This window comes from Anticarsia gemmatalis, chromosome 14, assembly GCF_050436995.1.
Source record: "Anticarsia gemmatalis isolate Benzon Research Colony breed Stoneville strain chromosome 14, ilAntGemm2 primary, whole genome shotgun sequence".
NCBI classification, from domain to species: Eukaryota; Metazoa; Arthropoda; class Insecta; order Lepidoptera; family Erebidae; genus Anticarsia; species Anticarsia gemmatalis.
In genome coordinates this window covers 6,285,808-6,300,674 of record NC_134758.1, presented here as the reverse complement: position 1 = coordinate 6,300,674, position 14,867 = coordinate 6,285,808, and the positions used below count along the sequence as shown (strand labels likewise).

General features: G+C 35.1%; 1 protein-coding gene across 4 annotated transcripts in view; it reads left to right on the top strand.

The window, feature by feature from the left end:
* Positions 1–8,017: 8,017 nt before the first annotated feature.
* Positions 8,018–14,867, top strand: part of Fife (regulating synaptic membrane exocytosis protein fife) — a 100,375-nt gene continuing 93,525 nt past the window's right edge. For all 4 annotated transcript variants that reach the window (XM_076122740.1, XM_076122741.1, XM_076122737.1 and 1 more), the window contains exon 1: positions 8,018–8,111. The gene's annotated coding sequence lies outside the window, so the exon portion shown is untranslated. The remainder of the gene's footprint in view (positions 8,112–14,867) is intronic.

Below are 14,867 nucleotides of genomic sequence, written 5' to 3'. Positions count from 1 at the left end.
GCGTATACATCCGACAAAAGGAAAACTTTTCCAATAATAGTGAGATAAGGGTGAGTTCAAAGTAGGTCGTAAGTATGCGTGTAGCGTATTTGCTAATGGCGTGAGGACAGGACAAGGCTCCCCACATCGATAGAGGCGGCCTATCGTAAGTTCATTGTTATGAATGTCATTAGACGTATGTATTTTATGCACTACTGGATTTATATAATGATCATGTTCCATTGAGCAGAAGTTTCTGAAAAACCATAATCGAACGCCAGGGTACGTAATTTTACGTCTATAGGTGCAGCTTTTCATACATCTTCAGATAAAAGATTTTATACCTATACTCTAACTGTTTATATTTCCATACGCTAATGTATTAGTCTATAAGAATCTTATATCGTAGATATAACATCTGGTATAGCGGCACATAACAAGCGAACAAAGTAACACTTCAGTAGCAGTACGGTCATCAACATCGGGTAAACATTCACAGGTAAATAACGACTTCCTTTATGACCACCGCCACAAACGCTCTCGGAGGTAAAGCCATAATTACTACGTTTTCAGGCGGATTAGAAATTATACTTCGGCGGCTTGAACTGACGTGATGTTAATAGGCGGATATTGCTAAGCATCCGACAGTATAAACGTACTGCATAGCAGTGAGTTGCCACACCTAAGTTGTTATCTCATCACGCGCCAAGTTCTATCCAAGAATTGGGGAACAAATTAGAGATGGTTTAAGAGGACTGCGATGTATTCTTCTCATTACCTCATCAAATTTTATTGATCATCAAGGCGTGATCTGCATGTTACCTAGTTTTAAGGATTCTCTCCACTATCGTAGGAAAAACGGTTGAGGGTTTATATGAAGTTTTCATAATAAAATTATTTTATGCACATCTAGGTATATCTGCCATGTAATTGTATGTTTATTTATTGTAGAGTATCATAATTTATTTGTATCTCCAATATGAATAATATTTGTGTTATTGCCTCTTTGTGGTTCCAGAAGCGATAAATCTTATCACTTGATAGCTTTCAGATAACCTTTTGTTTTCAATCTTACCCTGTCTTATCCTAGACTGCCTAAGATAATACACCCTTGGTGTTACCCTGTCATGGATAGATGAGTGCATTTACACAAATTTAGATTAGGTACTAAGTAAGTACCTAAACGAACCAAGGACCTAAAGACAGATAGACCCTGAGCAACTGTCTGTAAAGAACTCAAACCCCTCGTTTCATTGTATGTTGTGGTTGACTTTGCTAAAGCCATTGTTAACTTCTCTTACCTTAACGGTAGCAGTACATCTTAACTTTTGGGAAGTGTGCTTATGCTGAACAAGTTTAGGATCGGAGTTCGACGGTTACAGTCTGTGTTGTATTTTATTCCAAAGGTCGAAATGTATTAGGTTCTTCGTTAAACTTTTCTTTATGCCAACATGTCATGATTTTACAATAAATTATCACATAAATACACGAGCTATTAAGCTGATGGGTTGTACCTACGATATAAATCACGCCACTCGGAAGTTTATTTAATATCTCGCGCGATTTTTCGGTCGGGTCAATGACTGATCTTTTGGACTATGGATTGACAAAGTTTCCCTAATCAAGTGAATGAATTATCATATATTACGCTATACAGTTTATTAGATAACGGCTGATCTTGTAAAAACAACGTGGTTAGTTGGATGCCTAATGTGGCTATAGTTGATAATAATATAATAATACGTTATATATGTAACACCGTTTTTGAGGGAATACCTAATTAATTGGGTTAATATGTAATATCAATTTCGCACCTATTTTTGTATTTTCGTTATATCAACATGATTTTCTTTATAGAGTAAAGCTTTTAGAAATAAACCCATAATTTTATAAAATGTGGTGTTACTGCGAGTACATATGTATATAGGCGAGTACCTATGTATGAAACTAATTTCAGCCCAGTTTAAATTCATGTCCATAGCTTATAAGCATACCTCGATGTCGATTGTTTTGGCAATTCTCAGAGCTACTCAGTAGTAAAGTGTGGAACAAAGGGAAATGAACGCTTTTACTGTTTCGTTTACTTGTGGTGCGTAGAACTACAATTTTATTAAATCGGATATTTTTTGTATTATTAAAACTACTTACTTTCTATGTACGGCGTAATGTTAAACACAAAAAAATCATAGATTTTGTTGATTGTTGCTGATCGTCATTCGTTAACTAACAAGATCTAAAGTCTAATGTCATTGTAACAAATACAAGGAAACAAAAGCAATAATATCTGTATCTTATTTGTAGATATATTTACATAATAATGATGTAGTATAACTAGTATTACAGATTATTATGTATTTTATGCACACATTATGCGGGTTCGTATCTGTTTTGATGTTGTGCTGCATATTTAGGTTGCAAAGTTGCAATCGCTGATTGAAACAATGTTAGCATAAAAAATAAAACAAGTACGATAGGTTTTAATTACTCATAGTTATATGTACAGTTTCTCAATGAAATATACCTGCATATAAATGTGTTTACCTAAATAGTGGACATTAAATTATTATTATGTAACTGGCACTTTCAATAATCGCCTAATCTATTTATTGCAAAAACATAGATTTTTTTCTGAAACGAGCTAACGTATGCAATTTAATTTTTTATACTCAACGAACTTCATTTATTTATATGGAGTTAACCGTCAATCAATTGAAGTGGACATAGCGCAAGGACATCGCAATGAAGTTTAAATGGAACGTGACATTTTATAAAATAAAAATCACCTGCCATGCATCTGAAATGTCACATAACTTTTAACAGGACTGCATTAACTTGGATATCACCCTGTTGTTGGTCACTCCGCAACATAGATACTCTTTTAAGAAAACACAATGGATTACAGACGTGATGGTTATTTATTTTATTGTTATCTAAAACCCCGTCGTTTATTCCCGAATAGCTTTTTGACCCCTCTTGAACGTAAAGGATCTACTCCGTTCAACTTAAATATTGGGTTCAAACAAGTAGCTCATTTTATGTAGCTATAGGATATTTTTATCGATGTTTGATTTCTAAATATGTATTGATTTTTGACGTAGTTATATGTAAATAATAATAAAATTCGTGCGTATATTTGTTTGATAAACTTATAATTAGGGCACAAAGACGTCTTGCTTATGACGCATGTTTCTGACCTATTAAGATGGTAAATATTATTCACTTTGTTATAGATTCTACATAGCGTCAGGATAATAAAGTTATTTTTGTATATTTGTTGATCAATACGTAGGAAGTTGTGTGGGCTAAGAGTAACAACGTAAGTTAGGTGCTAGCTTGTTATTTAAGTAAACAGCATACTTAGTTACAACAATGATGTTTTCAATGTAGATATCTGAACACAATCGTAAACGTTTGTTCTTTTTTTTTGATCCAAACATATAACATTTATCATGGTTTCATATTATATTTCCTCTGCCTTAACCCTTGTGGCTGAAAAAGTGCATTATGTCATAACCCAGCCTTATGTTGGCCCCTTTCTCTTGTTTTTATAACCTTAATCAATTTTCTCTTTTTACAGGGTTTTACCCCAACCACTTTTACGTCTGAAATATTTGGTTATTTGTTAACATTTTTAATAAGTAGGATAAGTAAATATTGTTTCTTTAAGCTACGAATGTCTAATTAAAAAATATATTGTTTTTTTATTACACTAAGGTTGATTATTAAAAAACAAAATATAAGTAAAGTGATATTTTTATTCGTCTGTTTTAGGCTTACCTAGCATTCAACTTTGATTGATCTTAATAGAAGACTAAAAGAACCTAGTCTTTATGAAAACATCTATTATCATCGCGAAAATCTACGATTGGTCTAATTACTTAAAACCTAAAGGTTTTTATACATAAATACCTACATAGAATTGTAGGTAGGGATTTCCCTAGATATTTTTAAATGAACTCCCTCATTTGGAGTTGTCTAAAAAAACTTGCCTTAAGAATAGGGTTCTACGAGGCCCCGGAGAGCATTCGGGTCGGCCGACCACGCTACTCTCTACTCCCTATCATTTCAGACAAATTGTTTTATATTTCACTTAACCACGGAGATTTCTTTTAGATGTAGATAATATTGAAAGCTTTTTTCTTGCTGTATTGTAAGATTTGATATTGACTAGTGTTATGAAATTTATAAATCGATATTACTAATGATTTCCTACATTTTTTGGGCACCGGTTGTTATGTGTCACGAGTAACTCTGTATGTATGTCTGTATGTAACTGATTCGCTTTACTCCTTTCTATCTTTTCCTAACATGTCGTGCACGATATTTTATAAAAGCGATATTGATCTATAAATAAATAGTACATAAATATACCGGGACTAGATATTTCTTACACATTCCGGGACAAAATTTTATTCAAAGTGGTTCAATTTCTTCACACAATCCTATCGGCACAATCATCTGACTTTATATAGCTCTAAGAAAGAGCCCGCATTTTTCTTGCGAGATATGACAATCTGGATTCTGTTGCGAAAGTTTCATATTGGCGGAATAAGTTGCTATCGTGTTATTTTTCTTTACGGTGTTCTTATTGATAAAAGTAGTGGGAAGGATGGTGACCTAAATAATAGGAATAACAATTTATAAACTTGAGACTTGAGTTGATAAATGAATGCTTTGTTTAGAAGACTTAATATCTGCGGAGTTATAGATAATACACTACTAATGATTTAAGGAAGTAAGTATCTTCAATGTACGTAAATTATGATTATTACTTGTAAACGCAACACTGAAATCAGTTATTTAGTCAAATAGTGGAATATAGGAACACAATGTCAGCTCAATCAGCCTGGAATGAATTGATCCATCTCGTTATTAGTAACAGAGGTTTTAGGTGATATTGACGAACTGACTGTGAATTGTGATCGTACACAGATAAATACTCTTTGTTTAGTGTAGCAGATTAGACTGTCCAGGTTTTGTGAAAATTACAAAAGCCCTACATACTAAAGCTTGAAGTGTAGCTTCTAAATTTTACTGCATGTTTGGCGCAGTGGTTAAAGTGGTCACCTCGCCGCAATAACCGTAGCGCCGCGTGTGGCGGGTTCGAATCCCAATCGGGATAGATATTTGTGTAATGAGCACGAGTATTTGTTCTGAGCCAGGATGTTAATTTATTTATATAAATATGTATTTAGAAGTATATAAGTATGTTAATCAGTTGTCTGGTTACCATAGTATAAGCCCTGCCTAGTTTGGAATCAGTGAGTTGTCAAAAAAAAAAAATTAACTACGATACCGTATGCCTAAAACAAGTCTCATAGGTTTTCTTAATCAATATGATTTAGGAATGCACAGTTAAAACTCACGGATAAGATCACTGTTGCCATGGCTAAGATAGTAATTAATCGTGATATTATTATGTGATGCCTGACCGTTGCCCACCCGATAACATTTTACATAACATCAAATTATAAACAAGCAAATACGTGATGGGTCATGCTTATTTTCTCGTATTTTCTATTAGCGTCTTGCTGCGGTATGTATGGAACGATTTTACGTACTCTCCCGACTATTACCTTTGGTAAAATGTCTTAAGTTATAAGGACTGTAGTTGTATAAGATTAGTATTATAAGGCTCTACAGAAAAAATATGCATTGACATGCCAGCATTCTGGGAACGTTCCCAGTAGACAGCGATGCGGAGGAGTACTTCGACACATAACGCACTCTCCCTTTCCTTTAATTTTATATTTTGTATATATATTTTTTTCATTTAATTTTGTATATTTAATATAGCATATAGTATAGTTAAAATACCTTTAGCAAATTGAAAATATTCTTGTGTAAATAATAAACGCTCTTCATTTATAGTATTTCTTCCTCGGGTACGAATTTGAATATAATTAGTGCAGTTCATACGGTTTCGCCCACATGCTATCACGACAAAGATAGCTCGTAGGCGAGATGTCTTTATAGCTAGATTTATATGAGTTCGATATTAATTAATAAGATACAAACAGGTAGACCGATAATAACAAGCAATAACAACGTTATATTATATTTACAGGGTTTTATATGTCGATAGCGAGGACATACACCTTCTACCCGGAATAACTGTGTTTCCCGGAAAAGCAAACGTCACTGTGTGTTTATTATAGTCCGTTGAGTACTTCCCCTATAATACAACGTTTTTCTGCGAAATCAAATGCATGTCGCAAACCTTTGTTTATCTTCAAACAGAATGAAAAATAAGTAGTACCTAAATAATGTATACGGGACTATTTTTTAAAAGATACTAATTTATACTAAATGCTATAAATATAAATGGTCGAATCCTAATTAATATAGCTCTACACACTTCAAAATCAATACAAACATCTACCGCAGACTGTAACCGAAATCATTACGTTCAACAAATACGCCCAATTCCTATTTAAATGAAACGTTATCTCAAATAGCGCAGAGCAGTAATTAACAAACCATCAGCGCATACACAGAATACATTATATTATTGATGCAACAGTTAATTAATATAGTATAGAAGCGGTCCGTTCTCTGTACTATAATTATTATTTTAATCTGTGATATACGTCCGGAAGGGCAGACGACGTGCTTGTCGCTTAATTGTGCGGATTATCGCAAAGCTGTCGTCGGCGACACGCGCGATTGATGTCGTCTTCTCATTTACCTATCGATTACTCCTTAGTCCGGGCGCCACCGCGTGTAACCAACTTGTTTGCAACTCCTGCCCTCGTTACACCACGCTTACGATTTCCTACATTCACTACTAGGGTCAAGGGCGACATTCTAATACATCCCCGCAAGCTTCTCCCCATCTTAATTAGCGTATTTAATTCATTAATTAAAGTAATGCTGTCTCATTATGTTTATTAATAACACATTCAATAAATGTTTGTAGGGTACACAGGTTTTTTACAGTTTGTGTTAATATTTAAATTAAATTAGGCTTATGACCTTTTATAGTTGGAGAACATGTCTTTTTTGGTTTAGCTTTTATTCCCTTTGAGTGAATCTTCATTAAGTATTGAATTATAGCCCTTCCTGTGTGTGCTTGGGATAAATATCATGTGGGGTCAACTAGAAATAGGTAACACCACCAATCCACCATTTTCCGTAGGTGTAGGAAATTGTAAATAACAAATGTCGCTTTTACGGGCGACATCGATACACAGTGTAAATCTGTCAAATATCAATCTGTACTGTGTTCTGTGTTTTGAGCATTGTCGAGATTCAGTAAGTTCCTATACTGCTACAGTCAAAATTTGTGTTGGGACAATTTTATATTCAAGAGAATTAATAAGTATGACTTGACTTGGAATTACATATGACTACTCCTCACATTGTGACTCAAGTTAAGCACCTTGATACAAAGAACAAAGGATGTTGCTTTTATTCCAAGCACAATGAATGGAAAGAACTTTGTAAGAAGGTAAAACCATTTCAGTACTTGAAGTGCAAACTTTTAGCTTCCCATTTATATAGGGTTCCTAAAAATCCATAAAGTTGCCAAGAATAAACACAGTGTGGGCGGCTGTTAGGGTAAACGTTAGTTGTAGTTCAGAAACATATTTGAATGCTATCAATGAATTATGATCTACTGTCTAGACTGTGTTATTGTGATAACCCTATCAATTTACTGACCCAGGTGTGACTCACCTGAAAAATATGCGTTTCAAATGTATTCAGAGCATAAAATGATAAAATTCTATTCATAAATCGTATCAAAATGAATATCATTTAATATTTTATCCATATTAAAAAGTTATTTTTACACAATGTAGCGGCAGGTCCTCGTATGATAGGACAACTGTCTCGGTGATTGACGAAGGCTGCATAGGAAAGAAATGGATGAAAGGGCTCACCTTTGTGCGTACCTAAGTGAGTGAGGATGCTGCAAAGTGAAGGACCCGTGATATTGGTGAGCGGATGCGGGGCGGGGTTGTCGAAACGGGGGCGAAGGTGCGACGCGCGGAGGGCGGCTACCATCCGCGCAGGGCGGGCGGGCGGCACGTAACAAGTGAAGCGGGCCTGGGAGCAACAGTCTGCCGCAGCCCGGCCACGCGGCCTCACACTCTACGACAATTATCGTACTCCCGGAGCGCGCACCCCGCGTAAGTAGCGTTTAGCGGATTTAATTATTTACCTTTGTCCGGCTGATCGGGCGCGAGCGCGCCGTCCGGCTCGGGCTCACCCCTCGCGCCGGATCTCTCGCCGCTGCCCGCTCACCATTATCGCGCTCGTATAAGATATCGTAAACGAGCATCCATTCTTCAGTGATGTCTGCCATATAACCGTGTACCTGTTGAATGCATGACCAAGTAACATATACCGTTGACGTTTATTTTCTATATGTATTTAGTTGATTGCTTTGTTCTTAGTATGTTGTTTTTGGTGTAGCCATAAGTCCATATAAGTAAAATAATATTATTACCGTAATGGCGCTCTGTGTCGCGCGAGTGTTCGATTCTGTCTGTAATTTTCTGTATTTGGTAATATTGTCACGTCACTATATTTATGTACACGTATATTTATGTACATATATGCGGCAGTCATTAGTCTTATGTCAGTTTCTTGCAAGTCGCCAACGCATTAGGTCGTTCACACCTAGTCTTTAGCTTCTAGAGCCTAGATCTTAATCGTTCTTAAATGTGTTCTAAAATACCTTTTGGTTTCATAACTTAAAACACTCCACAAATTAATTCGGTGTGAACATTCATAAGCGATGTCATTATTTTTTTAAATCGCCAAGAAAACCGTTTCCTTTGTTTTGTGTTGTGATTTCTCAGCTCGTTTTATTTGAGGGCCTCGGCTGAATTGAACTATATTAAGGCAAATTGAACCTTTTTCCTTTCTGGATCTATAAAGTATCGTTATTGCAAAGCACCGAGTAGATAAATATTTATATTTATCTGCGTTATACAAAATGAGGATTAACACTGTTTTAAAAAGTCGAGAAATGAAGAAACGAGAGAATAAAGGTGGCTACACAATTGAAGCACACCTCTCCGTGGAGAAAGATTCACAAGTCGGAGATAAGATAACAATGAATGTTCGCAAACACTCGCTATAATTGGAAACCCTTGAAGTCCTTTTGATGTAAGACGACTTTATTAACGTGATGCACAAAGAGCGGGTTTGATTAAAGATGTAGGCGAGCATGTAACAGATGTAGCCACGCGCCCAGTCTAATGACTTACCAAAAATGTCCCAACATTTCGTTGACGTTTTTACACAACGCTTTCCTTGTTTTATATTTATAAATTATTTAAATGTTGAACGTTTTCGCCCACGCTTTTGTATATTTCCAGTGTGAGGCTATATTTGACTCAAATTCACACTTGTGTTATCCTGTCAGCGGCGAGACACATTACAATAATAAAAAATGTTATGTAAACGAAATACCAGTTACAATCGTATGGATAAATGGATATGTGGTTAAAAGATAAACACGATTATAGAGATGCTGGGCTGAATGACTTATAGAGTTTAGGGAGTCATTTTATAATTTAAGATCAAATTACAAATTCGCACGGTTGAATAGTGATTAGGGCCATTTTTTAAAATTAATAATAAGAATTAACCGAACAACGCACTCGGAGTTTCACCTTTAATTCCCGCGTTATTTAAAGTTTTGTCAAATCTTCATTTGTATCGTCTACCAATAGTGACGTTACTTCTGAGTGTCGCTAACAATCAAATGAAATTCACAATCATTTATAAATTACGATTTAATAATAAATTAAGTTTTTTTGGCACCTCGTTATTATGGTATTTTTGCAAAATATTCAATAGGTAGTTAATATTTAATTGATTAATAGCGCGTGAAATAAGAAGAATAATTGATAGTTTTCATTATCACCTATTTTTCCAATGTTATTTTAGACCTAGAATGGTATTTAATTAATTAAGAAACACAAATAACATAGATGAAAGCTTGTGTTTTAAAAAATGAGCACACCTCTTCATTTTGATGAAGCTTCACAAGTGCCAGTTGCATTCAAGTTGACAGGAATAAAAGGTGAAGTGAGTTTCTAATTAATGTCCTGTCATACTTTGCTCATACAGTGCAAAGTGGAGATAATAACCATGAAAAATGTGTGCACCGTGAAATGGAGGGCGAACGAACTTGGAACTTGGCTTCCAGAAACAAGTTTTTATCATAATTTATAGCCCTGATAATGTAACTAAGTATAGCAAAATTATGGTGGCAAATATAAACATTTTGCAATAGGTTTAATCCGAAATGGACAGTTGAATAAATAGGTGAGATTAAATAATCAATTTGTAAATCGAAAGTTAATCAGGCTACCTGTCTACACAGGGATAAAGATTTCGGGGATTTAAGTGCTGTAAGTCGATAAAGCATCCATAATCTTATAAGCAGCTGAGACTCTGCGTCTCGGTTGAATATGAACTACGTCTATAAGATAGTCAGACGGTCGTCTACAGCATCTGTGGAGGTTTACTGCGTTTGTTCACCTTCGCATTAACATACAAGTAGCTCATGTTGATGGACTTGAAGCGTAAATATCACGGGGACCCTCACACAAGAGAAATAAAACATCTCGAGTGAAAGTTACGAATATCAATAGTCACCGTAGTCGTAAACCTATTGCTACGACCTGAACTAAAGACATATAACACGAAGAGCGGTCATGCGGAAGACTAGGATAAACGGCTTTTGAAGTTTAACAAAATATAGAGAGCACGCCGGAGTAGTTGTATACGTAGTGTCCCACAGCTCCTTGGTGACTACAATATATAACATTCAAGTAAAACAAGTTTGCTTTTACTTAGGACTGTAAACAACAATATCGCAACACTGCGCGGTGGTCAAATGTAGTAGAGTAATAAATATTTTAGTCACAACAAATATATAATCTTATCACAATACCTATAATTTAGCGAATTTAGATCTGGGTTTTCCGATGAAGGCTCATTTCCTAACAATATCGTAGCTTATCGCCATTTATCGGTCGCAGTTCCAATATCAGACAATAGGTGACTGGAAATCGTTCATTTAGAATAAATCTATTATGTTTCTCCTTCTTTAAAAATAGAGCCTTTCGCGTTAAGTTAACTAGTACTAACTTTACGTCCATGATAATATAACTATTAATTCACTAATATTTAATGTTTAAAAATATTGTTGGAACGTTAAAATAATGCATTTTGAAAAGATATTTTTTTAAACGAGGTTGGAATAGGGCGTGATCGCGTGACATTCGTAGGGAAAGGGGTGGCTTTGTGAGTATAATTCGGAATGTAATAAATCATAATATTGGTTCGTTGTCGGTAACAAAGACGTTTATACCTACGTGTATCGTCCGGTTATTGAGTATTAGTTATTAAATAGTGTTATAGAGCAAACATGTCCAATTAGTGAAGCAGCCTCCACGCTCCACGCGGATGCAATATTGATTACATTCGCGCCGCCAGTCACGTACACTCTTTGTTTGGACGTTCGCTTACACTTCGAAAATTATATTTGGCTAGAGTTGCGTTCACAGTTATTTTCTAGGTTTGTCGTTCGTTTATTACGTTTTTAATAAAGGTCGCGTATATTTACCCGATCCGTGTAATATCGATTCCGTTGTCAGTAAAAAAATAATTGTTCCCTTCCAGTTTTCGTTTAGGCCATAACTTGTGGAGCATATTGCTAATGCCGGTCCGGGCCGACAATAAAAAGATAAAGGCGAGCGGCGAGCGACGAACGGAGACAATAAAATGGGCTTATCGTTACAAAGGCCTGTACTTCACCTGAAACGCTTCTTGTACATAGATATCTCTATCTAATCTAATTGCAGGACTAGGGCAAGTTGACTTTCTAGCACGCCAGCGACACTTTAGTAGCTCAATATCAAGCATCCGTCAGTTAAACCATACTAAGAAAGTGTACATTATCTTTATGCGTGGTAAAAATTATTAATATGTGAATAGGATAGTAAAAGCGATGTCCCAATACTGTTTTAACTACCCAATATGCATCGTAGTAGTTATGATTTTATGAATAATGTTTGTTGATGCAATTGGACTTTGTACACACTGGCGTTCTGGATTGCATAAGATGTAGAACGAAATATTCTGTTATTAATATTCATCAAACGATATAATAATTGTTATCCATTTGAATCTATAAACACTCACAACGTTTATGTTTATTAAAAGAAAAACTCGACACGTGCGCAGTATTTGAATTAAATTAAGTTAATGATACAACAACTTGTTATATAACATAGTTAAATAATATGTAATACATTGTCATTTATTTTATTTATTTTGTTTTTTCTCGTTATTTTTTTATCATAAGTATTTACATATATTTATTTGTTTTTTTCCGTTATTTTATTCTCATAAGTTTATATTTCCCAAACTGAATGGTCCTCTACCGTTACTCTCACTCACGTAATTAGTTATGTCTCTTAACCCGATGGTGGTAAATATAGTTGATTATAAGTCTATTGAGCTAAAATTATAACTGACACTAAATCTTATTAAATTTAAACAGAATTAAAAAAAGGTCTTTGTGCCGTTTAATTTTAAATTGAACTATAGTCGCGTGAACCTCAACAATCCCAACCTAATACTTGAAGTTTCTTCCTATTAAATTTATCTTAAGTTGGTTTATGTCAGCGCGTGTTAATTTTCTAGATAAGATTGGAAAGAAAATGCGATCAACATCAAGGCAGAAAAATAGCTCATAAAGAGTAGCTTATTAGCATACCCAAAGGGACCTTGAAAGATAATTAAGAAAAACCTGAGTACTCGCTAGAGTACGGCTGAATACATTTTTATAACGTTGCTGCAGCGTTATTAAATTTTAATTTTGTTCATACTTAAAATTATTTACAGTCCAGCGGTCGAGTTTGTTTCTTTGTTCCGCCGCACCTTACCGAATTGTAGTTATTAATAATATTTTAAAAGTTCAATGGATATCTGGACTTTTAGTTATGTTTTGACGCAATGTAAATTGTCTGTTCCGATGCGAGCAGAAATCCATGACGTAATAAATTCATTTCAAATGTACTCGGTAATACTAAAGCTCTACCTGTAACGGCGCGCATCCATTGGCGTAGTGAAATATATCGAATTCCCGGCTTTTCCATGATTGATACTCGAAGTAACTCGCATTTATCTCGCACGAGATATTTGTACTATTCGTACCTATGTTTGTTGGTTGGTGGGCTTAATACTGTTATTTATTTAAAAAATATATATACAGAAGCCATTTTAATTAAAGAGAGCATCGTCAAATACATAGCTCTAGGTAGTAAAGGTAAATAAGCTTTGTCCTGACAATCTAATAATGTAATTTTATCATAGCCCCGGTTCCCAGTTGACAGAATGTTAATACATTTTATTTATTTATTATTCTCAATTAACACGGCAAAGGCCACTCACACTAATTAAATCCTTTCCATTCAGTACATTTGGAAAATGTGAAACATTTCGACAATGTCGTTTGCCATTCACTGGCACACAAATCAAGGGTTGCTCTGATTTGGGCGAGTGGAGTGTCGCTACGTACAGCACGTATTCGTATGTAGTTAACATAGGCGACGCGACGCGACGCGGGTAACATTGAGCGTGCAACATGCGCCAATATGGCGAATAATTTATGCCGAGCTCTCTCTTTTTGCTGGCTACGAAGAATTTATGCTGCTCTCTATGCAATTCGGGCGCGTCAAAGCTCCATAAAACTGCAAGTTCATACAACTCGCACTGTTATTCGCTTAGTGGATAGAGTCAGTTTTTTATGACATTTAGAACGTGGGGGACGTACTTTCACGCTGGAAATTTATAAAAAGTTTAGCAGTTTATTCAAAGTAGCTGTAAATGATGTGACAACGTTTGCACGTTTCGATCTTTGTTGCGCATCATGAGTATGGCGCTACAGCGCAGAGCTTTTGTTTCATACATATCAGGCGAAAAAGTTATCTTTTGGATTTGTGCAGAAATTTGAAGATCTGCGTTTAATCGGGTGGGATATCGTCTCACGTGGTTAAGAGATATAAGAGAGGGTCAGGCCATTGGCCGCTATAGTGAGAGGAAGATATTGTTAAATATTAAAATTATCTTCATATAAAAACTTTCCATTTTCTTGGTTAAACTTTTGATTGTGATTACTAAACCAGATTAGTATTATTATTAAAAAAAAACTTGTTAAAGGATAACTTTTAATAAACGTATATTTGTACACAGCTCCATTTCATTGCCCTCGTTCAAGTTCAAAGCAATGCCCTCATATAATTGAGCCAATGAATAAACGGCTAGAGTACAAGACATTCAATACAGACTAAATAGAGTGTCCCTCTCAAGCCACAAGCCCATTATTTACAAAATGCTCCCCATTTCGAGGGACACACTTAAGAAATTATGTTTAGAAGTGGTGAATGAGATTTTAACGACTCATTTGTTAGGAGATCCTAAGATATTTTATGATCACCAGGGTTGGGATTTTTATAGGTACACGCGATATTATTTTTATCAAGACGTTTATACTTGCTGAAGAGTATCAATTTTCCTCACGTTGATGTTTATTTTTGAACAAAATATACTTAGTATTCGGAGTTGATAGAGCCTTTAGCGTTTCAAGAGAGTTTATTTACTGTCACAACGGTTCATTGTTTACTCTGATGAGCTCTGTCAAGGTAGTTTTAGAAGTCAGACGCAAAGGAGATGACGCGGCAAACTGAAGGAACACTCTGTGACAATTTTGCGAGGTTAAAGTGCGTTATGTAACGTTGTATACTAAATTACTAACGTAATATTTAAATGTCTAGATAGTTTTGGTCTTAATTATCAGGGATTTGTTTATAAAATTTGATAAATTGATTTGAGATTGATGATTACTAGCATTTTCTTCA